At 42.4% G+C, this 27,019-nt stretch overlaps 1 protein-coding gene across 1 annotated transcript in view; it reads right to left on the reverse strand.

Moving 5' to 3' along the window:
- Positions 1-12,328, reverse strand: part of ERFL (ETS repressor factor like) — a 94,436-nt gene extending 82,108 nt beyond the window's left edge. Inside the window, exon 1 of the mRNA XM_073655850.1 lies at positions 11,645-12,328. The gene's annotated coding sequence lies outside the window, so the exon portion shown is untranslated. The remainder of the gene's footprint in view (positions 1-11,644) is intronic.
- Between the last annotated feature and the right edge of the window lie 14,691 nt (positions 12,329-27,019).

Here is a 27,019-nt window from a genome sequence, read left to right on the forward strand (position 1 = left end):
GTTAGCCACTGAGGCTCATTAAGTCGGAGGCTGGTGAAGGGCATCATTACCCACCATGGTAGACTTACTATAAGGAATAACAAATGAGGAGAGATCGTTCCATATGTTTATGAAGGATCAGCAGTGGCTTTCATACATGATGGGTCTCGTGACTTTTGTAGGATCTATGGAAAGTAATAATCTAGATGCTCTTCTAAAGTCCATAATATGGCCCCTTAGAGGTGGTGTTGGCAATTGTGAGATCATGGATGGTTGAATGGTAATGGGTGGTGGTTGTGGGAAGATATCGGCTGGATGTGCATGGGAGATGATGGGAGCTGTTGGGTTAGAGACAATAGTGATGGTAGTTATGAGTTAAAAGCTGGAGATGGTGGTTGGGGTTATAGATGGTGGGAGATAATGAGTGGTTTGTAAATGTGATGGTGGTGGCAGGTGGTTCAATCATTGTAAGGTGATCTTTGATGGTATTGGATGGGAGTAGATGTGATAGTGGGGAATGCAAGATGGTGGGTGGGAAAAGGATTGCGGTTGGAATTTGGTAGTGATGGGGTGAATGGTGGTGGGCTGATGGATTGTGAAAGTGGTGGATTGATAGATGGTGGTTATGGAGTGCTGGGGTAGTAAGATTAAGAGATGTTGAAGTTATGAGTGATGATAGGACGATGTGTGGTTGTGGTGGGGTGACGAGTGGTGGTTGTTGAGTGAAGTTGGGTTATGGGTGTTGGTGATTGTGGGGTGATTTGTAATTGTGGTGGCGTGATGATTGTGGTAAATGTTGGTTAATAGGTGACAGATATGGGGTGAAGGTTCTTGTCGGGGACACTGATGGTAGGATGATATGTGGTTGTGTTGTGTTATGGTTCTGGGGTGAAGGATGATGATAATGATGGTAGGATGATGTGTGGTTGTGGTGGGGTGATGGATGGTGATTGCGGGGTGAAGATGGGTTAGGGTGTTGGTGATTATGGGGTGAATTGTAGTTGTAGTGGGGTAATGGTTGTGGTAAATGTTGGTTAATAGGGGAGAGATATGGGGTGATGGTTGGTTGTTGGTGATATTGATGGTAGCATATTGTGTGGTTGTGGAAAATGTGAGTGATGTTTGTAGGGTGAAGGTTAATGATAGTGATTATAGGATGATGTGTGGTTGCGTTGGAGTGATGGTTGTAGTAAATGTAGTAAATGTGGGTCATGTTTGTGGACTGAGGGTTGATGGTAGTGATAAGATGATGTGTGGTTATGGTGGGGTGATGGATGGTGGTTGTGAGGTCAAGATGGGTTATGTGTGTTGGTGGCAAGATGATGTGTGGATGTGGTGGGGAGATGTTTGTGGGGTGAAGGATGATGATAGTGATGGTAGTATGATGTCTGGTTGTGATAGGGTGTTGGGTGATAGTTGTGGGGTGAAGATTGTTGATAGTGATGGTAGGATGATTTGTCGTGGGGTGACGGATGGTGGTTGTGTGGTGAAGATGGGTTATGGGTGTTGGTGATTGTGGGTTGATTTGTAATTGTGATGGGATAATGGTTGTGGTAAATATTGCTTAATTGGTGACAGATATGTGGTGAAAGTTGGTTGTCACATTATTGGTAGGATGATGTGTGGTTGAGGTGCGATGATGGTTGTGGTAAATGTGGGTGATGTTTGTGGGAAGAAGGTTGATGATAGTGATGATTGGATGATGTGTGGTTGTGGTGGAGTGATGGTTGTGGTAAATGTAGGTAGTGGTTGTGGGGAGAAGGTAAATGGTAATGATGGTAAGATGATGTTTGTTGAGGTGGGAAATGTTGTGGATTATTAGGTAGTGGTGGTGGGGTGATGAGGTTGTGAATGTGAAATGACGAGAGGTAAAGATTATGAGTGATGTGTACATGTGGTGGTAGATGTGGCTTTATGTGTGGCAGATGTGGAGTGATGGTTGGCTATAGGTGATATCAATGGTAGGATGTGGTTGTGGTGGGGTGATGGTAGATGTGGGTGGTGGTTGTGGGGAGAAGGTGGGATGCAGTGATGGTGAGTTCATGTCTGGTTGTGGTGGGGTGATGGGGGGTTGTGGTGGTAAATATGGGTTAATGGATGACAGATATGGGTGGTTGTGGGATGAAGATGTGACGGTAGCATGAGGAGTGGTAAAGGTAGGTTAATGGTGGGAGGTTAATGGATGGGGTAGATATTTATTCATAGCTGGTGGATGGTGGTGATGTGGTGAAGTGATTGTCATGGTAAGGTGGACATGTATGGGGGTGATGCTCGTCTTTCACTCCCCCTCCCTCCCACTACCTCTTATTTTTGATAGGGATTAAAATCATGAAAAGTTGCATTATTGTATAAAAAGTTGAATTATAGCATCAAATTATATTTCACTTTTTTTTCTAGCTGGTTGATCTTCGAGGTGTCAGATCCCCGTCGGCCATTCCCAACTCTACCGTCCACTCCGAAATTATCACGTACAGTTCCCCCCATTGGGCCCCCGGCTGAACATGCGGGGGGGGGTGGGGGGTGTCAAAATCTAAAACTGTATTAATATTTTTACTTCTCAATTCATAGACAATGAATGGGACAATGTGGGTTACAGATGTAGCAGAGCTGAAAGTGTTGTTTATATCCACAGGGTCTCATCATTTCAGTATTTCTGAAAAAATAATGGGGTAAGATTAGCTGCAGTCCTATGTAAAACCACAGATATCATATCATAATATTACAATTCGCTATGCCCGATGACAAACTCAGCTCTGCCACATCTCTGTATAGTGAAAGTACATCAGTATGAGTCTCTTTCAATCCTGAATGACCGCAATGTATGTTCTGTATGATATTAAAGTCTATAATTCTGAACGGATTATTGGTCCTCGGCTCATCATGTCTTCATCAGTATCTATTTATATCTAATTAAAACCAAGGCGGTAACCACTCGCTTATTGATTGGTACCGGCTGGGCCGCAGAACAGCTCCAAAATAAAAAAAAAAAGCCCATTTATTGGCTGCTGTAAAAGCGTAAAAAGGAAAAAATTAGGAAAAGAAAAAATAAAGAAAAAAAATAATTTAAAGAGAAAAAATAAAGAAAAAAATAAATTAAATATGAAAAAAAAAATAACGATAAAGAATATCTACGTTTTTCATTTTTTCAAAATTTGGTGACATCCCTTTACTTTGGATAATTAGAAAACAAACAAAAAATATATAAAAAATTAAAAAGAATTTTACAAAAATGTTTCAAAAGAAGCAATTAGGCTTTTTGACCAGCGTAGAAAGAAACACAAAGCATCCGAAAAACCGAACGTGGCAGAAAATAGTTTTAGAATGACAAATGATAACATTATCGATTGATTTTATTTCTTTTTTTTTAGATGCCAAAATAAGAAAAAAATAACTTCTTAGATTTTCAGTCTTTTTTTTTTTTTTTTAAATGTTCATTATATCAAATCTGTAAATATTTACAAAAAAAATAAAAAAAAATACTTAAAAAAAATAAAACAAAGTTGCTTATAATTAGTGAATCCACAAGTTTGGGATCGTGTACGGTGGATTATATATACGCTTACCAAGCGCCGTATAGAGTGCCGTTATTGATAAGCGGGATGGATCGTTTTTGGCCAAAACATTTGCAAATTTTAACAGAACACAGAAAATTTAGTTGGGATTGCGTTTCCGCTCAACCTATTTTTTTTTATTTATTATTTCCTAAAAAATAAAAATTAATAAAAAAAATACTAATTTATTGGACCATTTTTTTTTTTTTTATTTCCTAAAAAATAAAAATCAATTAAAAAAATTTGAATTTATTGGACCAATTATTTTTTTATTTATTAAAAAATAAAAATCAATTAAAAATATTTAATTTATTGGACCAATTTATTGTTTTTATTTCCTAAAATAATAAAAAGTAATTAAAAAAAATTGAATTAAAAAAAATTGAATTTATTATTTTTGTATTTCCTAAAAAAATAAAAATTAATTTAAAAAAATTACATTTTCTTAATCTATTTTTTTTTATTTCCTAAAAAAATAAAAATGAATTTAAAAGAAATTAATTTATTGATTGTTTTTTTCGTTTTTTTTTTAACGGATAAGGGGCCCCGATGATGATGACCCAGATGGGACCCAAGAAAAAAATTCTGTCTGATTTTTATAAATTTGCTGAAATAAAATATTTCATTGGGTTCTCACTTTTTTCTAATATTTGATTATTTAAAAAAAACAAATAAATAATATTTTTTTAATTTTTCTTAGGATTATTTTCTGGAACAAGGTGAGAGCGTTGGGCTCGTACTTGACCTCATTTTGCTACTTGTGGACCCTAAAATGAACACTAAAAAATTTGAAATATATAAAAATTTGGCCCTGAAACAACATGGCTGTAGCTGACTGTGTTGCTCTCACCTGTTAAGATTACAAGGCCCCGGAGCCAATTCCGCCGCTTATCCTCTTGGGAGATCTCAAAACCAAAAAAAAACATGTCATTTTCCTTTCGACAGCGCTGGAAGGTATTAGGAACCTTAATAAAATGTCCCTGATTTGGCCTCTTCTGTGACACGTTGGCTGAGATACCCACAGCTGTCTACCATCTCCGGCCCAGTTTGGGAGATGGGTCAGGTGCAGACATTGGGTGGCGCGGCGGGTGGGGGAGGGGTGAGGGAGAATTCGGATCTTGATGATAGGACCTTGTCTCGAATGCCTTCATCATTTTAAGTCCTGTCCTGCGGCATCTTAACGCCGGCAGAATGAAAATCAAATATGCCGGATTTTTATTCGGATCAGACCCCGGCGTACGTGACGAGGAGCCGCGCTGCCAACTCACAAATCGAAATGCCGACATGCGACAAGTCATAATCACCATTTGTCCCTTTAATCGGAAAAATAAATTAAAATTACAAATTGGAATTTTTTTTTCAAAAAATGAAATAAAAAAAAAATCTTTGACTATGCCGATAAACCACAGAAGACTCACTGAGAGGAGTCCGACAAACTCAACACTGCTACATCGCATCCTTTCTATGCCAAATGCGGCTAAAGGAGGAGGAGAAGGATTTCATTTCTGACGTTCAGAGTTTTCCATTTCTGCATGGAAATCGTGAACATCTCAGACTTATTCTACAGGTCTGTAAAGTAGAGAGGAGTTTGTCAGGTGGCTCGTGAGGACATCTAGGTGGACTTCTGTGGGGTTTCACATGGCTGAAGGTTCAGCTATTGATCAGTGAGGTGTCATGGAGCAGAAAAGTAAAAGTCCTATGACAAATTCAGCTCTGCTACATTACACGTACAGGTTATGAAATGATTGGGAACCAAGAACAAAAAGTACAAATGTTCCAGGATTCTGATGGTTCCCCGGAAAGCTCCCTGCACTCTGCACTCTCCTCTGGTTATCTCTCTTATCTCTATGTACTCAATCTTCTCTTACTTTTTTCCCCCCGCAATTTTCATGGTTCTGGTGTAAAGTGGGGGAGTACTCAATGTCCCCCATGATGCACGGTCTAAGCTTTCTTGTGGATTTTTATGCCTTTGCTCTCCTGTTGTTACATTATGTACTTGGTATTTCTTTTTACTTATGTTTTATCCGTCTATCTCCCATACTGATCTATCTATTATCTATCCATATCTATATATTATCCATCTATCTCTATATCTATCTATCATCTATCTATTATCTATCATCTATCTATTATCTATCATCTATCTATCTATTATCTATCATCTATTATCTATTATCTATCTATTATCTATCTATTATCTATCTATCATCTATCTATCTATCTATTATCTATCATCTATATCTATCAATTATCTATCTATCATCTATTATCTATCTATTATCTATTATCTATCCATATCTATATATTATCCATCTATCTATCTCTATATCTATCATCTATCTATCATCTATCTATCTATTATCTATCATATATTATCTATCATCTATCTATCTATCTACTATCATCTATCTATTATCCATCTATTATCTATCATCTATCTATCTATCTACTATCATCCATCTATTATCTATCTATCTATTATCTATCATCTATCTATTATCTATCTATTATCTATCTATCTATTATCTATCTATCCATCTATCTACTATCATCTATCTATTATCTATCTATCTATTATCTATCCTCTATCTATCTACTATCATCTATCTATTATCCATCTATTATCTATCATCTATCTATCTATCCATCTATCTACTATCATCTATCTATTATCTATCTATCTATTATCTATCCTCTATCTACTATCATCTATCTATTATCCATCTATTATCTATCTATCCATCTATCTACTATCATCTATCTATTATCTATCATCTATCTATTATCCATCTATTATCTATCATCTATCTATTATCCATCTATTATCTATCATCTATCTACTATCATCTATCTATTATCTATCCTCTATCTATCTATCATCTATCTATTATCCATCTATTATCTATCTATTATCTATCATCTATCTATCTATCTATCTATCTATTATCTATCTCTATATCTAACTATTTGTTTACCTTTCTGTATCTATCCATCCGTTATCTATGTATCCATCTTTCTCATATTTATAATTTGATCCAAGTATCTTAGTATGTATGTATCTACTTCTCAACCTATCCCTCACTTATCTTTAGCTATCTTTCTATCTGTCCATCTTTCTACTTCTCTACCCATCACCTATATCTATCTATCCCTCTATCTATCATCTATCTATCTATCTATCTATCTATCCATCTATGTCGAAACAAAAAATGGAAGCAGCTCTCCAAAAATAGTGCAAATTATAAGACTTTATGGCTCATGTAACGACATTTCAGCTCATAGTGTGAACCTTTCTCAAACCATTTATCCATCTATCACAGGTTTACCTCTCTATATCTATCTGTATTTCTATCTATTTATCCATCTTTCTCTTATCTATCATTATGTCTTCATATGTATCTATCCACTTCACCTGCCTATCTCTATCTATCTATAGTTTTTCATATCTATTATCTATCATCTATCTATTATCTATCTATCCATTTATCTAGCAATCTATTACGTTGTCTATCCATTTCTCTATATCTATATTTCTATCTATCTACCAATGCATCCATTATCTATCTATCCTATCTATTCTATCTATCTATCTATCTATCCTTACTATCTATCCATTCAATACCTCTCTATTATCTATGTCTCTATCTCAGGTTTCTCCATATAACTACCATAAAGCCATAAATCTTTATCTCCTTTTCATCTTCTTGCAATTCGGATATCAAACTGCACAATTAACCCCTAAGCAGACGGATTTGATACTAACCCCCCCCCCCATACACACACACTTTTCCCCATACACCACGGCGCTGCTATCCCTTGTATCCCCGCACTCAGCCCCTCTATCTATCAGATCCCTGTTATTAATCTCATGTGGAATGAGTCCCTATGTAAATGTAACGGGTGAATTTATCAATCAGTGAACTATTCTCGACACTGATGAATATGATCCGCGGGATAACACACAAACGCGTCTTCTTCATCTTGCAAAAAAAGAATAAAAATATGAATTCTGATTAATCGATACTTTAAAGGAGTCGGCGTGTGGGAGACTTGAGGCAATTAAGGACGGCAGCAATCGGAATAGGCACAGTTTTATTTGTGACTTATGTAGCAGAGCTAGATTTGCTTTGGAGTTCTATCATAAAACCTGTAGGAATTACTGTAGTCCTGTATGAGGTGACTCAAAATGAGCAGCAATGTAAGCATTAGTAAAGGACAAACTCAGCTCTGCTATATATGTAGAAAGTATAGGTGATTTTTTTTATTTTTGAGGGCGAGATATTACATTTTGCCAGTCCATGATGATTACCGCCACCGCTGCCGTAGATTGTAAGCTCTTGGGACTCTGCAGTCCGCATGAATCCCATTTCAGCCTTACACGAATCCCACTCTCTTTAGATAAAAGAAGAACAAGGTGAATTCAGTTACAGACGTTGCCGGCCTGTACCGCTGTTGTATTCAATTACATTTAATGGAGGGTCAAAGTGTCAGTGAATCCCAGTGTAAATAAAAGATGGCGGCAGAAAACACAAATTATATCTTATTTTCACTCCGGCCACATCCCAACGCACCGTCATAGTAGTTTCTTATGTCATATTATATATTCACGCTGCATAGTCCTTCACGCATACTTTAAAATACATAAACAGATGTTCCAGAGCTGCGTTTGTCATTGCAGAGCTGTGTTTGTCATTGCAGAGCTGCATTTGTCATTGCATCTTTTGCACATTTTTTATGTCACCGAGTTTAGATAACGATGTAGGGTCAACTGCAGTCCTATGTAAACACATACTATTCAAATGAGGCGGATGACAAACTCAGCTCTGCTACATCTGATACGGAAATTAAGATTATTTCTACTTAATAGGAGTTTTTCTGTTCTTTTCTAATTTATTTTGGGGTTGGTCATATGATAAAATGGAGAAACAACTCAGCGCAAAGCTGTTAGGACATGATAGGAGTTGTAGTTTCACAGCTACAGGTTGGAGATCACTGCCATGTGTGATGTTTCCTCTTGGATGTCCGCCCTACGACGAGTCCATGAATGAGGGAGAAGTCAGCGTACGCGATGAACATCACAAAGCAACAGGTTCCCCCGTCTATTGGGAGTTACGGGAAGTATATGATCCCGGTGTGATATTATACACAATATTAGAGTCAGATGTAGCAGAGTTGAAAATGATGTTTTACTTTTTGTTTTATAACCTGCTTTATCATGGTCTAAACGACAAAAAAAGTGACCGCATTACACAGTAATGAGTGGTCTACAGATGTAGCAGAGCTGAAGTTAAATCTCACACTCCTAGCTCTGCTACATCAGTATCACAGCTGGTATGTATCAGGACGTATATACATACATGCAACATACTGGTGGGCATTATGTGGTATACAGATATAGCAGAGCTGAGTGTGTCATTTAACAGAATCCCATGAGTTAAGATATAGCAGTAGGTTTCCGTGCAGTCCTATGTAAAGTCATAGGTTACACATCACAAATTCACCTCTACTACATCTGAACCTACGCGGCATGATAATATACACTTGTAAACAAAAAAAAAGTATGAGCGGATAAATTAGGACACCCCAAAGACGTAGAGTATAAGGTAAAAGGATACGACACCCCATTATCTCTTACCCAGAAATGTAGACAAAGCAGTGCCAAGTTTGTTGTGTGTAGTAAAGCTGAGTTTGCCATTTGGCACGACTCATCTCATGGAGTTTTACATAGACCTGTAGGTCATCAGACACCTTTATCTTCAGGCAGACTCCCCCAAAAAAGTAAAAGAGGCAATTTCCCACTTGGGTTATAGGTTGGCTTATAGGTTGGTCTTTTTTTCAATGTTTTTGACTACACAACTATGTAAATTCATCTCTGCTACATCGAAGCAGTAAAAAGCCAATTGCCCAGCAGGGTTATAGGTTGGACTTGATGGATCGGTGTCTTTTTTAACCACACAACTAAGCAAATTTGGCTCTGCTACATCGGAGCAGTAAAAAGGAAATAGCCCAGTAGGGTTATAGGTTGGACTTGATGGACCGGTGTCTTTTTTAACAACACAACTGGATAAATTCGACTCTGCTACATTGGAGCACTAGAAAGGAAATAGCCAATTAGGGTTATAGGTTGGACTTGATGGACCGGTATCTTTTTTAACTACACAACTAGGTAAATTTGGCTCTGCTATATCGGAGCAATAAAAAGTCAATCGCCCAGTAAGGTTATAGGTTGGACTTGATGGACCAGTGTCTTTTTTTAACTACACAGCTCACTAAATTCGGCTCTGCTACATCGGAGCAGTAAAAAGGAAATAGCCCAGTAGGGCTATAGGTTGGACTTGATGGACCAGTGTCTTTTTTAACTACACAACTAAGTAAATTCGGCTCTGCTACATCGAAGCAATAAAAAGTCAATCGCCCAGTTGGGTTATAGGTTGGACTTGATGGATCGGTGTCTTTTTTAACTACACAACTAGCTAAATTCGACTCTGCTACATCAGAGCAGTAAAAAGGCCAATCGCCCAACAGGGTTATAGGTTGGACATGATGGACCGGTGTCTTTTTTTCATCCTTATCAACTATGCAACTATGTAAATTTCTCTGCTACGTGGAAGGATTTGGAGAGAGCTCTCTTGGGATGGTCTTACCTCAATGGGCATACGGAAGAGGTGGTCGGTGCACCGGAAAGGTCTTCGTATAAGGCTTTTTAGGGTGTTACTGGGGTAAGTGGAGGGTTAAGTGTAGTAGGCGCTTGGCATGCAAGAAGCGTCCGCAGGCAGCCCCACAGAGGGCAGAGAGAGGCAGTTTAGCTCTGATGGATACACACACTTGTCTCTTAATCTCCGGAGCTCCTGATCAATACGCTATTTCCCTTTGTTGCCAGAAAATTCGATCCTTGCCCTGGAATTAGGTTCCCTGGCTTAATCTAAACGGAAACCGGCCCCAGTTAGCTGCAGAGAGGGGAAGAGACGTGAGAGAGGGGGAGAGGATAAAGAGAGATTGAGGTACGGCCGAGGAAAATGGAAAACAGGCGAATGACGATCGGAGACATAAATTGCGTAAAATAAATTTAAAAAATCCATAACACAAGAGCGGATTAGGAGGGTTTTACCCCTTACTAGAAAGGCAGCAAAATTATAAAGCATTCATTATCTCTAGCACTGTGCCAGACTATAAGCGCGTGTTCACACTGAGCGTCAAAATCCTCCTAACAAAACTTGCTCCAAAAACTCTACCTTAAAACTCACCTTAATGCCGAATGAAACTTGGAAGGGGAGACAGCGAAAAAGTTAAGGACGGACTGAATTTATCAATGACCCAGAGTTGAGTTTGTCAATTGTAGCAGTGCTGCTTGAGTTTGAGTTGAGTTGGTCATTTCGTCCCAACGATTGGATTTGTAGTTTTACATAGGACTGCGTTATCTTAACATAGAGCAATTAAATAACAAAGTCAGCTCTGCACAGCAGGGGATGGAAACTCCAGGGAAGCGGAGAGGGAAGTCTTCAGCTGAGAGGAGGAAGATGGGTGGAAACTTTATACTAGAGCACTTTGTTAAAAGTTGTCCATTCCTTACATGTGTATGTAGGTATAGCAGAGCTGAGTGTGACTTTTCACACCAACTGGTGACATCTTATCTGTAGTTTTACATGATTTAAAAAAGATGAGATTCCAAACACTTTCAGCTCTGCTACATCTACAAAAGCTCTAATTCCTTGTCTTACCTACCTCCCTTCAGCTCATATTCAGATAAGGAGCCTGCACTACACCAGTTAGATAACTATTTGCTTCTAGGTCCTGAATGACATCTGACATGGACCTTTAGGTGACTATTTCCAGGCTGAGCAGGACAGGGCTGCACCAGTAGTGTAGTCTTAGAATTTTCTTTCTGATCCCATGAAGTAGCAGAGATAGATGGATAGAGATAGATAGAGATAGATAGATAATGGATAGATAATGGATAGATAGATAGATAGATAGATAGATAGATAGATAGATAGATAATGGATAGATAGATAGATGGATAGATAGGATAGTCTATACATGTGTCCAACTTATAACATTGCACCTACCCCCACAACAAGACATCAAGAAGAAAAGAACAGTCTTGGAGTACTCACGTTTTCCTTGGCATCCAATATCCTTTACTATAGACCTCAGTTGGCTCCTTGAAGACTTGAATAAAATAATGAAACCCTTTTATAATGACTCAGAAAAAAAAGTGAGTCCAGGAACCTTTAAGAGGTGGAAAAGGAACCCAATGGAAGTAGAAGAAAGAGGATTGTAATAAGGGACTTAAAGTGTTAGGAAGGGAGAAGAAGAAGAAGAAGTAAGGAGCAAAAAGTAGAGTGGAAGAAGTTGGGTGCAAGTGAAGAAAGGCAGAAGGAAATAAAAGCCAAGAAGAAATGTAGAAGAAGAACCAAGAAGATGACAGAAAAGGAAGGAGAGATCCCAGATAATAATGATGAAAGAGAAGGAGGGAAGTCTCAATGGATAGAAAGAAGAAGAAGAGGAGGAGAAAGGAAATGTGTGTGTGCGCTCTGCAGTGTCAGGCTAAACTCCTTTCCTGCGCACTCCTGGGCTTGAGCTGCAGCAGAAAATATATGTACAGGCAGCCAGTGTCTGGGATCGATAGAATATAATTTTCCCCAAACTCGGAAAATAAAGTTCATAGATGATCAAATTTGAAAACAGATGTCGAATCGCGATTCTAAATAGGATTCGATCCCTCTCAATGCACTGTAGATAATATTTGGCCTGCCACTTGATGAGAATGAGTGATTTCATTTACACAGGGTTGTTAGGGAGTGGAGATAAAAAAAAAAAAAAAACTTGTTTTGCTGAAAATGGCTTTTTTTTAGTGCCCCCCCTCCCAACACCACCATCTTTTCCTTTCCCATCCCCCCCACCCTTTTCCTCCTCCTCTTCCCTATATTTAGTTTGGTGTGTGTATGTTTTGAGAGAGACCCCTAAAGTGAGATGGATGAATGTCACCCCCTGGGCTCAGTGGAGGGGAGAGAGAGGGGGGGACAGATGCCACCAATAAAAAAAAGCGACCAAATAAATGAGAATTGCACTAGCAGGACCCCTCTCTCTGCATTCCCTGCCCGCAATAACAATTACTTATCGACCGCTTCTCACTCTAGAGGTGGGGACTGAAGGCAGCCAAAAAGCACCCAAGGTATTTTTCCTGCAGCCTCTGCTACTGGCTCCTTATTTATTTATTAAAGCTGGGACTGCATGGGATGAAGGAGGAGGAGGAGGATGGTGGAGACCTGAGGGGGGAACACGCACTGGGAAGATGCTCCGTCTCTGGGACACAGATTCATCATCACAAAGTGCTTTCAAGTGCGTAAAGTAAATTCTCTGGAGCTAAGTATGTGCGTGCGGCGCAGAGGAGGAGGAAAGTTAGCTGCAAACTTTACCGAGTGACTCCACGCAGACAGTGACCTCCCCGCAGCGTCCTGCGCAGCCACAAACTTTACTTTTAATTCCAGACTGAATTCTTTTTACACCCCCTCTAACCCCAGCCCTATTCTTTTGTCTATGTATCTCCTTTTTTTTTTTACTTTGCCTCATTCTTTCTCATCTTCTTTTATCCCCCTATCATTTTTTTTCACAACTTTCTCACTTTTTTCTCCTACTTCATACCCCTTCTCCTCTCCAAACGTTATCACCATCTCTCTCTATTTCTTTCCTCTGTCCACTTTCCCTTTTCCATCTCTCTGCCCTTTTCATTGCCATCTACCACCATATCTTCCTCTTTCTCCAACGTTCCTCTAATTTTGCCCCTCTCTACCTCATGTTCTCAAACCTCCATCCATCTCTTCTCCAGTTCCCCCCTCTGCTACCTTTCTCTTTCTGCCCCACTTTCTCTTACCCCTTGCGTTGTCTCCAAGTCTTCCTTTCCTATTTTGCTTCTTTCTATCTCTCTCCTCTTTCCCCACATCTGCCCCCTTACATCATCTCTCTCCCACTTTTTATACCCCTTTCTCTCTCAAAAATCAAAAACCACCCTTCTCTTTATTCCCCACTTTCTCTTGCCTTTCTCTGACCTCCCTTGCGTTCTCTCCAAGTTTTCCTTTCCTATTATGCGTCATTTTTTTCTTCTCCTTCCTCTTCCCCCACATCTGTCCTCCTTTCATCCTCTCTCCTTTTCACACTTTATATACTCCTTTCTCTCTCAAAAATCAGTCGTCGTCTCCAATTACCACTCTTCTCTTTATTCCCCACTTTCTCCTGCCTTTCTCTATCTCTGACCTCTCTTGCGCTTTCTCCAATCAACCTTTCCTATCTTGCCCATTTTATCTCCCATCTTTCTCATCTGCCCCCTTACATTATCTCTCTCTTTCCCTCTTTTATATACCCCTTTCTCTCTCAAAAATCTGTCTCCCCATCCAATTGCAATCCTTCTCTTTATCCCTCACTTTCTCTTGCCTTTCTCTATCTCTGACCTCTCTTGCGTTTTCTCCAAGTCAACCTTTCCTATTTTGCTCCTTTTTATCTCTCCTCTTTCCCCACATCTGCCCTCTTATATCATCACGCTTTCCCATTTCTCTCTCAAAAATCAGTTTCCCCCTCAAATTCCACCCGTTCCCCATTTTATCTTGCCTTTCTCTTTCTCTGACCTCTCTTGCGCTTTCTCCAAGTCAATCTTACCTAGTTTTCTCCTTTTTCTCTTTCCTCTTTCCCCACCTCTGCCCCCTTACATCCTCTCTCTTCTCCACTTTTTCTACCCTTTTCTCTCTCAAAAATCTGTCCTCCCCCTTCCAAGTTTTACCATCCCTCTCCCTTATTTTGCTTCTCCTTCCTTTCCAACTCTCCTCCAACACCCAACTGTCCCCACAGTTCTCCTCTCCCCATCACAATCTCTGCCCCTATGCAATATCCATAATATGGCACTTATCCTATAGTCCTCCCTCTGGTCCCTGTGTCCTTATGCAGCTGCCTAGTTGATTTCAGCACCTTGGAGATCTCCAGCCCTGACAGCCCCGTCCACACTATGGAGGCCAGTGCGCCCTGAACACTGAGTTATTGACTGATTATCGCACTATTAATTTCCTCTCTAATTGCTCCTCCACCTCTCGATTTGAGGTCCTGCTGGAGCCTGGAATATTATCAGCTGCACATGGAGAAATCTGCCTATACTGCGCCTTATGCTGCAATGATATGAGGATGAGAGGAAAGAAATGCAAGAATCAAAGAAGAATTAATGGAATAATAATATGATACAAATCATTTCATTCTACTGTGTGGAATTACTGTGTATATGGCTTTTTCTATTCAGGGATAGGTTGTGCTGCTTGTGGACTATGAGGGTATTTGGTACAATATAGGAAATATGGGGAGAAATAGGTGGTTGTTTTTTTTTTTTTACATTTGGCTGCATTTTTGGATCTCAAAAGTTTAATGATTGATATAAAATCCGAAAATCTTATTCCCATGAGATGAATCAATATCTGGTGTTTTGTGGGTCATCTGATTACCTATAAGTAAAAGGGGAGCCTTGTCTAGGAGTGGGGTGGGGTGTAGGGGAATATCCCCATGATCTGCACAGAGCTGGTACCCCTATAATGATTAAGGGTGCAGCACTGGCTGCTGTGGGGCACAGTGACTGTATGTCCTTATATATATTCAATTATTAGGGTATATCTATATACAGTGTGAGGTGAGGGGGACACAAGGAGCTGCTTCAAATTGGGGAGTGGATGAGGAAAATTTGGGGTTGTACCTCTATAATGAAGTAGGAAAAAGGGGCACCAAGAGCGAAGTTGGCAACTAGGGGCACAATAATAGTAGTAGATGTGTGAGATACAAAGAGAAGGGCACAATCATAGGAGTAGATATGTGTGTCTATCTTTATAACGATCCAGGGTGAGGGGGAATCAGGTGCAGTATTGAAATTTGGGGGGCACCAGGGCAGGTGGCGGATATGTTTAGCCCTATCTTGACGCAGGGTGAGGGGGCACCAGGAGAGACACTGGCAGGCAGAGGCACAAGGATAGTAGTAGATATATGCGATATAAGGTGAGGGGGCAGCAGTGACATTTAGGGGGCGCCAGAGCAGGTGGGGGATGTGTGTACCCCTATAATGAAGCAGATTGAGGGGGCACGATGATGGGAGCAGATATGTGCGTCTATCTTTATAACGATCCAGGGTGAGGGGGCACTAGCTGCAGCAGTGACATTTAGGGGGCGCCAGGGCAGGTGGAGGGATGTGTGTACCCTTATACTGAAGCAGGGTGATGGGGGCACCAGGAGCAGCATTGGCAGCTGAGGGGCACAATGATAATAGTAGATATGTGCTATAGAAAGGTGAGGGGGCACCACGAGCTGCAGTGACATTTGGGGGGGCACCAGGGCAGGGAAGGAGATGTCTGTACCCTTATAATAATGCATATTGAAGGGGATTTGCAGCTGAGGGGGCACAATGATAGGAGTAGATATGTGTGATAGAAGGTGAGGGGGCACCAGGAGCAGCAGTGACATTTGGGGGGGCACCAGGGCAGGTGGGGGATGTCTGTACCCTTATAATAAAGCAGCTTAAGGGGGATTTGCAGCTGAGGGGGCACAATGATTGTAGTAAATATGTGTGACACAAGGTGAGGGGGCACCGGGTGCTGCATTGACATATGGGGGCACTAGGGCAGGTGGGGTGTATGTATTCCTATAAAGAAGCAGGGTGAGGGGACAACGTGAGTGACATTGGCAGCTGAGGGGCACAAAGTTTAATGAAAGTAGTAGATAAGTGTGATAGAAGGTGAGGGGGCACCAGGAGCAGCAGTGACATTTGGGAGGGCGTCAGGGCAGGTGGGGGATGTCTGTACCCTTATAATAAAGCAGATTGAGGGGGATTTGCCTTTGAGGGGCATTGTGATAGGAGTATATATGTGTGATACAAGGCGAGGGGGCACCGGGTGCTGCATTGACATTTGGGGGGCACCAGGACAGATGAGGGGATTTGTGTATTCCTATTAAGAAGCATGGTAAGGGGGCACTAGGAGAAACATTGGCAGGTGAGGGGCATAATTAAAATAGTAGATAAGTGCAATAGAAGGTGAGGGGCACCAGGAGCAGCAGTGACATTTGGGGGGCACCAGGGCAAATGGGGGGACGTGTGCATTTCTATTAAGAAGCAAGGTGAGTGGGCACTATGAGAAGCATTGGCAGCTGAGGGGCACAATGAAAATAGTAGATAAGTGCAATAGAAAGTGAGGGGCACCAGGAGCAGCAGTGACATTTGGGGGGCACCAGGGCAAATGGGGGGACGTGTGCATTTCTATTAAGAAGCAAGGTGAGTGGGCACTATGAGAAGCATTGGCAGCTGAGGGGCACAATGAAAATAGTAGATAAGTGCAATAGAAAGTGAGGGGCACCAGGAGCAGTAGTGACATTTGGGGGGCACCAGGGCAGGTGGGGGAGGTGTGTATTCCTATTAAGAAGCAGGGTAAGGGGGCACTAGGAGCAGCATTGGCAGCTGAGGGGCACCATGAAAATAGTAGACAAGTGTAATAGAAGGCGAGGGGCACCAGGAGCAGCAGTGACATTTGGGGGGCACCAGGACAAATGGGGGAGGGTGTGTGTATTTCTATTAAGAAGCAGGGTGAGGGGGCACTAGGAGAAGCTTTGGCAGGTGAGGGTCACAATGATAGTAGTAGATAAGTGCAATAGAAGGTGAGGGGCAGCAGGAGCAGCAGTGACATTTGGGGGGCACCAGGACAAATGGGGGGGATGTGTGTATTTCTATTAAGAAGCAGGGTGAGGGGGCACTAGGAGAAGCACTAGGAGAAGCATTGGCAGCTGAGGGGCACAATGATAGTTGTAGATAAGTGCAATAGAAAGTGAGGGGCAGCAGAAGCAGCAGTGACATTTGGGGGGCACCAGGACAAATGGTGGGGGGTGTATTTCTATTAAGAAGCGGGGTGAGGGGGCACTAGGAGAAGCATTGGCAGCTGAGGGGCACAATGATAGAAGTAGATAAGTGCAATAGAAAGTGAGGGGCAGCAGTGACATTTGGGGGGCACCAGGGCAGGTGGGGGGATGTGTGTACCCCCATAATGAGGCAGGGTGAGGGGGCACTAGGAGCAGCATTGGCAGCTGGGGGCACAGGGAAGGGAGGGGGGATGTGTCTGTTTTTGTGTCTGTCTGCACTCTTGGAATTATGAAAAATACCAGCATCGACATTGGACTTCAGCTTCGATTAAGGGAGATGGGACATGACAAGACGCGATCAATACCCAGGCCGGCCTATAAAGTGTCAAGTAATGAATCAATTTCGACTAAATTTTCCATTTTTCAGAAGCCGTTCGGAGAGAGAAGAATATCCTCTTTTGTAAAGATATTATTATCGATTTCGGCGGCAATTTGACATCAGGGGTAGTTAATTCCACTCAGAATAAAATTGAAAACACTTGAGAGAGGAGAGAGAGGGAGAGGAGCTGGGAAGACAAAGGGATGGAGGGGGTGGGGGACAGGGATCCAGGGAGATGGATAGATAGGGTGAGACAAAGAGATAAAGGGGAGAGAAGAGGGAAAACTGATATCAAGGCAATGGAGAGAAAGTCACAGCAGCCCAGACCCCACCAGCCACCTACACAGGGGGCACAACCAGCCATAGCTGGGGATTTAGCTTTGTTTATTTATTTTTGTAGCAATATTTCTGTTTGTTTATTTATTTTTTGATACATTTATTTCCTTATTTATATAAACAACACAAGTTGTTGGGTCAGCTGACATCTCTTCTCATTTTCTTCAAGGGAATAAAACTTTCAGCTGCAACTTTTAAGTTGGTCACTGAAATGGATGAAGGGCAAAAAAAAAAAAAAGTTCCTATTTCCATCCATAGACAAAGTTGTGGCAAACTGCAGCCCTATCAAACTATCAAATGGGGGGGCCTATTGAGTTTTATCGGTGGGATCAGTAGCGGATTGAGTGATCTGGGCATGAAGCACTACAAGTCACAGAACCCTTACTAACTAATATGGCTATGGAACTCCTAAGAATAAGGGCTCGGTCAGACGTCAGATTTTTGCGTACAAGTCCTATCCGTGATTTTTCACGGACCTAGTGGTCCACAGAAAACTGCGGCGACATGGCTAATTTTGATCCAAGGGTCGGATCAAAATTGACAATGCAAGTGAATGGGTCTGTGAAAAAAATCAGACCGCACTCGGATGACTTCTGATCTTCATGGAATGGAGAAGGAGGAGAATTTTTTTTTTTAGTTTTTCTACCTACAAGAAAAATCAGTTGACACTCAGACCACACTCTGATCAGAATAATCGGTCCGTTTTTCTCGTACATGGAAAATCAGATGTCTGAATGAGCCCTTAAGGGTTTTTTTTTTTCGATCTCGGGTTTGCATAAATGAGACAGGAATAATTCCATCCAGGCTCTGACCACTAGGGATGAGGCTATGGAAGCGGCTGAGGGTACCCACGCTACGCCGTTTCTGTCATTGCCATAGAAATGAATGGGAGTTATGGAAACATTGTAAGGGCTCGCTCACACCATTGTAATTTCCATCCGAGTGCATCCGACAAAACATCGGATCGCACTCGGACCAATGTTATTCTATGGGGCCACGCACATGTCCAATTTTTTCCTTGGACCGAGGTGATACAAGGTAAAAAATCACAGCTTACTTGAGTTTGTTCCAATATTCGGATCACACTCGGCCATGCAAATTAATGAGTCAGTGGAAACCATCAGACTACACTGGCATCTGAGTGCATTTCGATTTCTGCACACTGACAAAATGGAGAAGATGGAGACATTTTGTTCTCCATCTTTTCCTTAGTGTTATTTGCATAATCAGCTAGATTCTCTACGGCCGTCTGACCCTAGCCTAATACAGCAAACTTCTAAGTAACTCCTGAGTAAGGGCTCATGCGCATGACCCTAATAATCAGACGAGTGCTACTATCCATCATTTTAGCACTCTTCCCCTTGTTATTCTATGGGGCTGTGCATATGTCCGATTTTTTATTCGGACTGAGTGGTCCAAGGATAAAGAATCAAAGCTTGCATGATTTGAGTTCCGATAAGTGGAACACACTCAGCCATTCAAGTCTATGGATCCATGAAAAAAATTGGACTGCACTTGGATGACATCAAAGCGTGGTCTGATTTTTGCTGACAGACTGAACGGAAAAGATGGAGACACTTGTTTTATTCTCCACATCCCAAAAAGATTGGATCACACTCAATAGTTCTAGATGTTTTTTGTAACACCCCTCCCTGTGGTCAGAGTTTGACAGAGGTCCCCATACACATTATGTTGAACCTGCCAATATCAATGCAACCAGTTGTTCCCAAAGGTGTTTGCTGAGGTTCAGCACCAGCCATTCTGACTGCTTAGTGCAGAGCCAGATGTTATACACCGGGGGCAATGGGACTGAAGGACAAACCTGAGTTCATGACCTAAGAGGTGCGTCACAATACTTTGTCTGGATAGTCTATGTGGTGGCCATGGGCATACCCACCGTGTGGCAGGGGGGGAGCTGCCCCCCCCTTGAAGCAGGGACGCACGCCGCACACCAGGGCCGGCGTCAGCACCCGGCGCACCCGGGCAAATGCCGGGGCACTGAGCAGACGGGTGGGGGCCCTCACCGTCGGGCACCCCACGCGCTATGGGACCCGTAACCGGAGGAGAGCGGTGTCAGCACCCACTCCCCCCCGCTTGCTCAGGGCCCCAGTACCCGGCACAATACTTACCCCTCCCCGTGCCTCCGCAGCAGCTCCTGCATCCTCCGCGGCTGCTGCACTGTGACGTCTCAGGTCAGAGGGCGTGGTGACGTCTTTACACCGCGCTCTCTCCTGAGCAGTCACAGCGCAGAGCGGGAAGATGCCGGCTACGCTGTGTGTGACATCCTACATGGGGCAGTATAAGGAAGGGGGGGTGTCATCCTGTATGGGGCATTATATGAGTGGGGAATAGCCTGCATGGGGCATTATGTGGGGGGAACAGCCTGCGTGGGGCATTATGTGGGGGGAACAGCCTGCGTGGGGCATTATGTGGGGGCAACAGCCTGCGTGGGGCATTATGTGTGGGGAACAGCCTGCATGGAGCGTTATATGAGGGCCAGTATCCTGCATGGAGCGTTATATGGGGGCCAGTATCCTGCATGGAGTGTTATATGGTGGCCAGTATCCTGCATGGAGCGTTATATGGGGGCCAGTATTCTGTATGGAGCGTTATATGGGGGCCAGTATCCTGTATGGAGCGTTATATGGGGGCCAGTATTCCATATGGAGCATTATATGGGGGCTAGTATCCTGTATGGAGTGTTATAGGGGGGCCAGTATTCCGCATGGAGCATTATATGGGGGCCAGTATTCTGTATGGAGTGTTATATGGGGGCCAGTATCCTGTATGGAGAGTTATATGGGGGCCAGTATCCTGTATGGAGCGCTATATGGGGGTCAGTATTCTGTATGGAGCATTATATGGGAGCCAGTATTCTGTATGGAGCGCTATATGGGGGTCAGTATTCTGTATGGAGCATTATATGGGAGCCAGTATTCTGTATGGAGCGTTATATGGGGGCCAGTATTCTGTATGGAGCATTATATGGGGGCCAGTATTCTGTATGGAGCATTATATGGGGGCCAGTATCCTGTATGAAGCGTTATATGAGAGCCAGTATTCTGTATGGAGCGTTATATGGGGGCCAGTATTCTGTATGGAGCATTTTATGGGGGCCAGTATCCTGTATGGAGCGTTATATGGGGTCCAGTATCCTGCATGGAGCGTTATATGGGGGCCAGTATCCTGTATGGAGTGTTATATGGGGGCCAGTATTCCGTATGGAGCGTTATATGGGGGCCAGTATTCTGTATGGAGCATTTTATGGGGGCTAGTATTCTGTATGGAGTGTTATATGGGGGCCAGTATCCTGTATGGAGAGTTATATGGGGGCCAGTATCCTGTATGAAGCGCTATATGGGGGTCAGTATTCTGTATGGAGCATTATATGGGGGCCAGTATTCTGTATGGAGCGTTATATGGGGGCCAGTATCCTGTATGGAGCGTTATATGGGGGCCAGTATTCTGTATGGAGCATTTTATGGGGGCCAGTATTCTGTATGGAGCATTTTATGGGGACCAGTATCCTGTATGGAGCATTTTATGGGGGCCAGTATACTGTGTGGAGCGATTCGCCGGTTTCTGAGCTATTGTGGAATTTACAATAGATATCGCTCATGTAAGAAGTGAAATCTTTGCATTGTACTATATATATATTTCTCTTCGGAATCTGTGACCATGGCTTGCCCCCCCCCCCCCCCTAGTTTTGATCCTGGATACACCCATGGTGATGGCCATTTTTTTGTGTAGGGGATGGAAACCCTCTCACATACATTTTGGTTTCAAGAAGGATATTTTAGGAAACACTTCATTGGGTTAATAATAATTGGTTGAACTTTGTCTTTTTAAATCTCATGAACTTTGTTACTCTGTCACTATACTATGTTACTATGACACGGTAAGATATTATATAACTATGATACTAGGTTGTATGGCACAATGTTACTTTGATACTATGTATGACACTAATACTATGTTGCAATGGTGCTTTGTTACTTTGATATTCTGTTACTATGACACTATATGATATTACATAACCATGATACTAAGTTCTATGGCAAAATGTTACTTTGACACTAATACTACTTTGCAATGGTGCTTTGTTACTTTGACACAATAATACAATGTTATTATGACAATATATTACTTTGATATTCTGTTACTATACTATGTCACTATATGATATTATATAACTATGATACTAGGTTCTATGGCACAATGTTACTTTGACACTATGTATGACACTAATACTATGTTGCAATGGTGCTTTGTTACTATGACACTATAATACTATGTTACTATCACAATGTAGTACTTTGATACTATGTATATACGACTATTGCACAACACTTTGGAGTCACACCGAGCATATCCTTAGGATGTCGGACTAATTAAAGCCAGTCTCTACCAAAAATAAAGCACTCCCCTGGGCTGCCCCCTATCTGACCTGCTCTCCACTACACCCTGTGTTCCTAACTTTAATTGTAGGCATTTTCAAACTACAAATAGTCCCGGAGATCACCAATATATGGTCCCAGGAGGATGACAGGTAATGACTGGCAAATGGTCTTCAGTAACTTCATTGTGACTACTGAACAGTGACAGCACCGAGAAGTATAGAAGGGATTCAAAGGGTATTTATTGGATTTACTAAATATATACTGGATTTATGTATTGTATATATGTATTAGAGGAGATAGATAGATGTTTAGATGGGAATGATGAGATGTATAGACAGATAATGGATGTTTACATAGATAAATGTATACATAGGAGATACATGTATGGATTAATAGACTGATACATTGTATATTAGTTACCTGCAATTCTACACAGAATCACAGTCAGCAGATAATGCAGTGCTGGTTGGTAGTGCCAAATGGCAAACTGGACTTTGCTACATCTAGTGGCCACATAGGGGGGGCATTATTAATTTATGGGGGCCACATAGGGGGGCATTATTAATTTATGGGGGCCACATAGGGGGGCATTATTAATTTATGGGGGCCACATAGGGGGGCATTATTAATTTATGGGGGCCACATAGGGGGGCATTATTCATTTATGGGGGCCACATAGGGGGGCATTATTCATTTATGGGGGCAACATAGGGGGGCATTATTAATTTGTGGGGGTCACATAGGGGGGCATTATTAATTTATGGGGGCCACATAGGGGGTATTATTAATTTATGGGGGCCACATAGCATAGGGGGGCATTATTAATTTATGGGGGGTATTATTAATTTATGGGGGCCACATAGGGGGGCATTAATAATTTATGGGGGCCTCATAGGGGGGCATTAATAATTTATGGGGGCCACATAGGGGGGCATTATTTAATTATGGGGACCATATAGGGGGGCATTATTAATTTATGGGGGGCATTATTAATTTATGGGGCCACATAGGGGGGCATTATTAATTTATGTGGGCCACATAGGGGGGCATTATTAATTTATGAGGGCCACATAGGGGGCATTATTAATTTATGGGGGCCATTATTAATTTGTGAGGGCCATATAGGGGGGCATTATAAATTTATGGGGGCCACATAGGGGGGGGGCATTATTAATTTATGGGGGCCACATAGGGGGTATTATTAATTTATGGGGGCCACATAGCATAGGGGGGCATTATTAATTTATGGGGGGTATTATTACTTTATGGGGGCCACATAGGGGGGCATTAATAATTTATGGGGGCTTCATAGGGGGGCATTATTCATTTATGGGGGCCACATAGGGGGGCATTATTAATTTATGGGGGCCACATAGGGGGGCATTATTAATTTATGGGGGCCACATAGGAGGGCATTATTAATTTATGTGGGCCACATAGGAGGGCATTATTAATTTATGTGGGCCACATAGGGGGGCATTATTAATTTATGAGGGCCACATAGGGGGCATTATTAATTTATGGGGGCCACATAGGGGGGCATTATTAATTTGTGAGGGCCATATAGGGGGGCATTATTAATTTATGGGGGCCACATAGGGGGGGCATTATTAATTTATGGGGGCCACATAGGGGGTATTATTAATTTATGGGGGCCACATAGCATAGGGGGGCATTATTAATTTATGGGGGGTATTATTAATTTATGGGGGCCACATAGGGGGGCATTAATATTTTATGGGGGCCTCATAGGGGGGGCATTAATAATTTATGGGGGTCACATAGGGGGGCATTATTAATTTGTGGGGGTCACATAGGGGGGCATTATTAATTTATGGGGGCCACATAGGGGGTATTATTAATTTATGGGGGCCACATAGCATAGGGGGACATTATTAATTTATGGGGGGTATTATTAATTTATGGGGGCCACATAGGGGAGCATTAATAATTTATGGGGGCCTCATAGGGGGGCATTATTTAATTATGGGGACCATATAGGGGGGCATTATTAATTTATGGGGGCCACATAGGGGGGCATTATTAATTTATGTGGGCCACATAGGGGGGCATTATTAATTTATGAGGGCCACATAGGGGGCATTATTAATTTGTGGGGGCCATTATTAATTTGTGAGGGCCATATAGGGGGGGCATTATTAATTTATGGGGGCCACATAGGGGGTATTATTAATTTATGGGGGCCACATAGCATAGGGGGGCATTATTAATTTATGGGGGCCACATAGGGGGGCATTAATAATTTATGGGGGCCTCATAGGGGGGCATTATAAATTTATGGGGGCCACATAGGGGGGTATTATTAATTTGTGGAGGCCACATAGGGGGGTATTATTAATTTATGGAGGCCACATAGGGGGGTATTCATTTATGGGGGTCACATAGGGGGTATTATTAATTTATGGGGGTCACATAGTGGGTATTTTTAGTTAATGGGGCCACATAGGAGGGCATTATTAATTTATGGGGGCCACATAGGGGGGCATTATTAATTTATGGGGGTCACATAGGGAGACATTATTAATTTATGCGGGCCAAGAACGTGGACATTACTACATGGTAGTCACATACAGGGACATTATGATAAAATGGGGGCCACATAGGGGGACAGTATTACTATATGGGGGCCACACAGAGGTAAATTATTAATGTAACGGGGGCCACCTAGGGGGACATTATTCGGTCCTATTATTTGGTGGTAATATATGGCCACGGTGTGGCGGTCTTTGTTTCTTCTATGTGGCATTATTGGTATACTAATTTTGGTATAGTTCATACAGACTATCATCAACGCTATTGGGACCCAAGTATCTGATGGAGCTGGTGGAAGTGCGGATCGGTCCAATTTTGGCCCTGGGGCCCATGGGACTCAAGCTATGAAACTGCTCTTCAGCTGTATTGAAGTGAATGGGGAAGAGCTGCAATACCACACACCACCTACAGATAAAGGTGGCGCTGTTGTTAACAGAAAGCAGCCATGCTATTCTAATTCTGTACAGCCGCTTTAAAGCAAAATTGAATGAATTTTAGGAACTCTTCTCTATCTTTCATGCACATCCCAGGTCTGCGGAGAGATCCTTGAGTTCGGTCACTTTTCTTCGTGCTGTAAAACAATAGGATTTTTAGTTACCACTAATTAACTGATAAGTGTTGTGTACGGCTCGGCCGGTGTCAGACCCCGTGACTGAGCTGGCAAGTCCTGACTGTAAGTGCGGGCGATTCCAATCAATAGAGCAGAGAGGAAAATATTGGTTTGACGTTTTATGTTGCCAAATTGACAAGAGAATTCTCTTTCATAAAGATGCAGATACATTACAGTGCGACTCAATAGTGTGGGAACGGCCGGGACCCCCATCTGCTTTATACAGCATCCAGTCATTAGCTACAAGGAGAAAACTAAATAGGACATGAAATCTATCAGTGTTTGTACTTTTACTCTTCTGTCACTTTAACGCTTCCATCCTAATAATAACACCGACATGAACAGATATTGTACAAGCGTCATGGACGTCATGTTACCCTTTGAAAAGTTGGTTAAACCCCTTACCTGCCTTTTCCAATGCAAACATACATTATTAAATAGATCTTACTAGACTTAATGAGGCTGGTGTACTTATGGGGAAAATCCATGTCAGAATGGCTGTACAATCCTTTGTGAAAGTCAAAAAATCAGTCTCTGCTGATTTCAGCTCCTCGGTGTTCCTCCTCCCTGCTGCTGCAGAATTTCTGCCCATCTGACCTGATTGACAGCTCCTGGGTCTCCTTCCTGCTACTGCAGAATTTCTGCCCTTCTGACCTGATTGACAGCTCCTGGGTCCCCTCCCCACTGCTGCAGAATCTCTTTCCTTCTGGCCTGATTTACAGCTCCTGGGTCTCTTCCCTTCTGCAGAATGACTGCCCATCTGACCTGATTTACAGCTCCTGGGTCTGCAACCTGCTGCTACAGAATCTCTGCCCATCTAGCCTGATTGATAACTGCTGGGTTTCCTCCCTGCAGCTGCAGAATCTCTGCCCATCTAGCCCGATTGACAGCTCCTCAGTGTTCCTCCTCCCTGCTCCTGCAGAATTTCTGCCCATGTAGCCTGATTGACAGCTCCTCAGTCTCCTCCCCTCTGCTGCAGAATCTCTGCTCATCTAGCCTGATTGACAGCTCCTGGGTCTCTTTCCTGCTGCTGCAGAATCTCTGCCCATTTCCACTCATCTAGCCTGGCAGCTCCTCAGTTTCTCTACTCCTTGCTGCTGAATTTCTTCCCATGTAGCCTGATTGATATCTCCCCTATGCCAGCCCACACCCCCCAAACTTTTGCCCACTTAGCTTGGCTGACAGCTCCTCAGTGTCCCTCCTGCCTGCTCACAAATCTCTGCTATTGGTCTGATTGGTTGCTCATCAGTGTCCATCCTCCCTGCTGTTGCTGAAATCTCACCCAGTTAAATACAAGCCGCAGCTATCAGTCATCATTTCAGCAATGTCGGCGCTGCTATTCCCA

Source organism: Phyllobates terribilis, unplaced genomic scaffold (assembly GCF_046119375.1).
Source record: "Phyllobates terribilis strain yellow unplaced genomic scaffold, ASM4611937v1 Scaffold_12__6_contigs__length_324123572, whole genome shotgun sequence".
Taxonomy (NCBI): Eukaryota; Metazoa; Chordata; class Amphibia; order Anura; family Dendrobatidae; genus Phyllobates; species Phyllobates terribilis.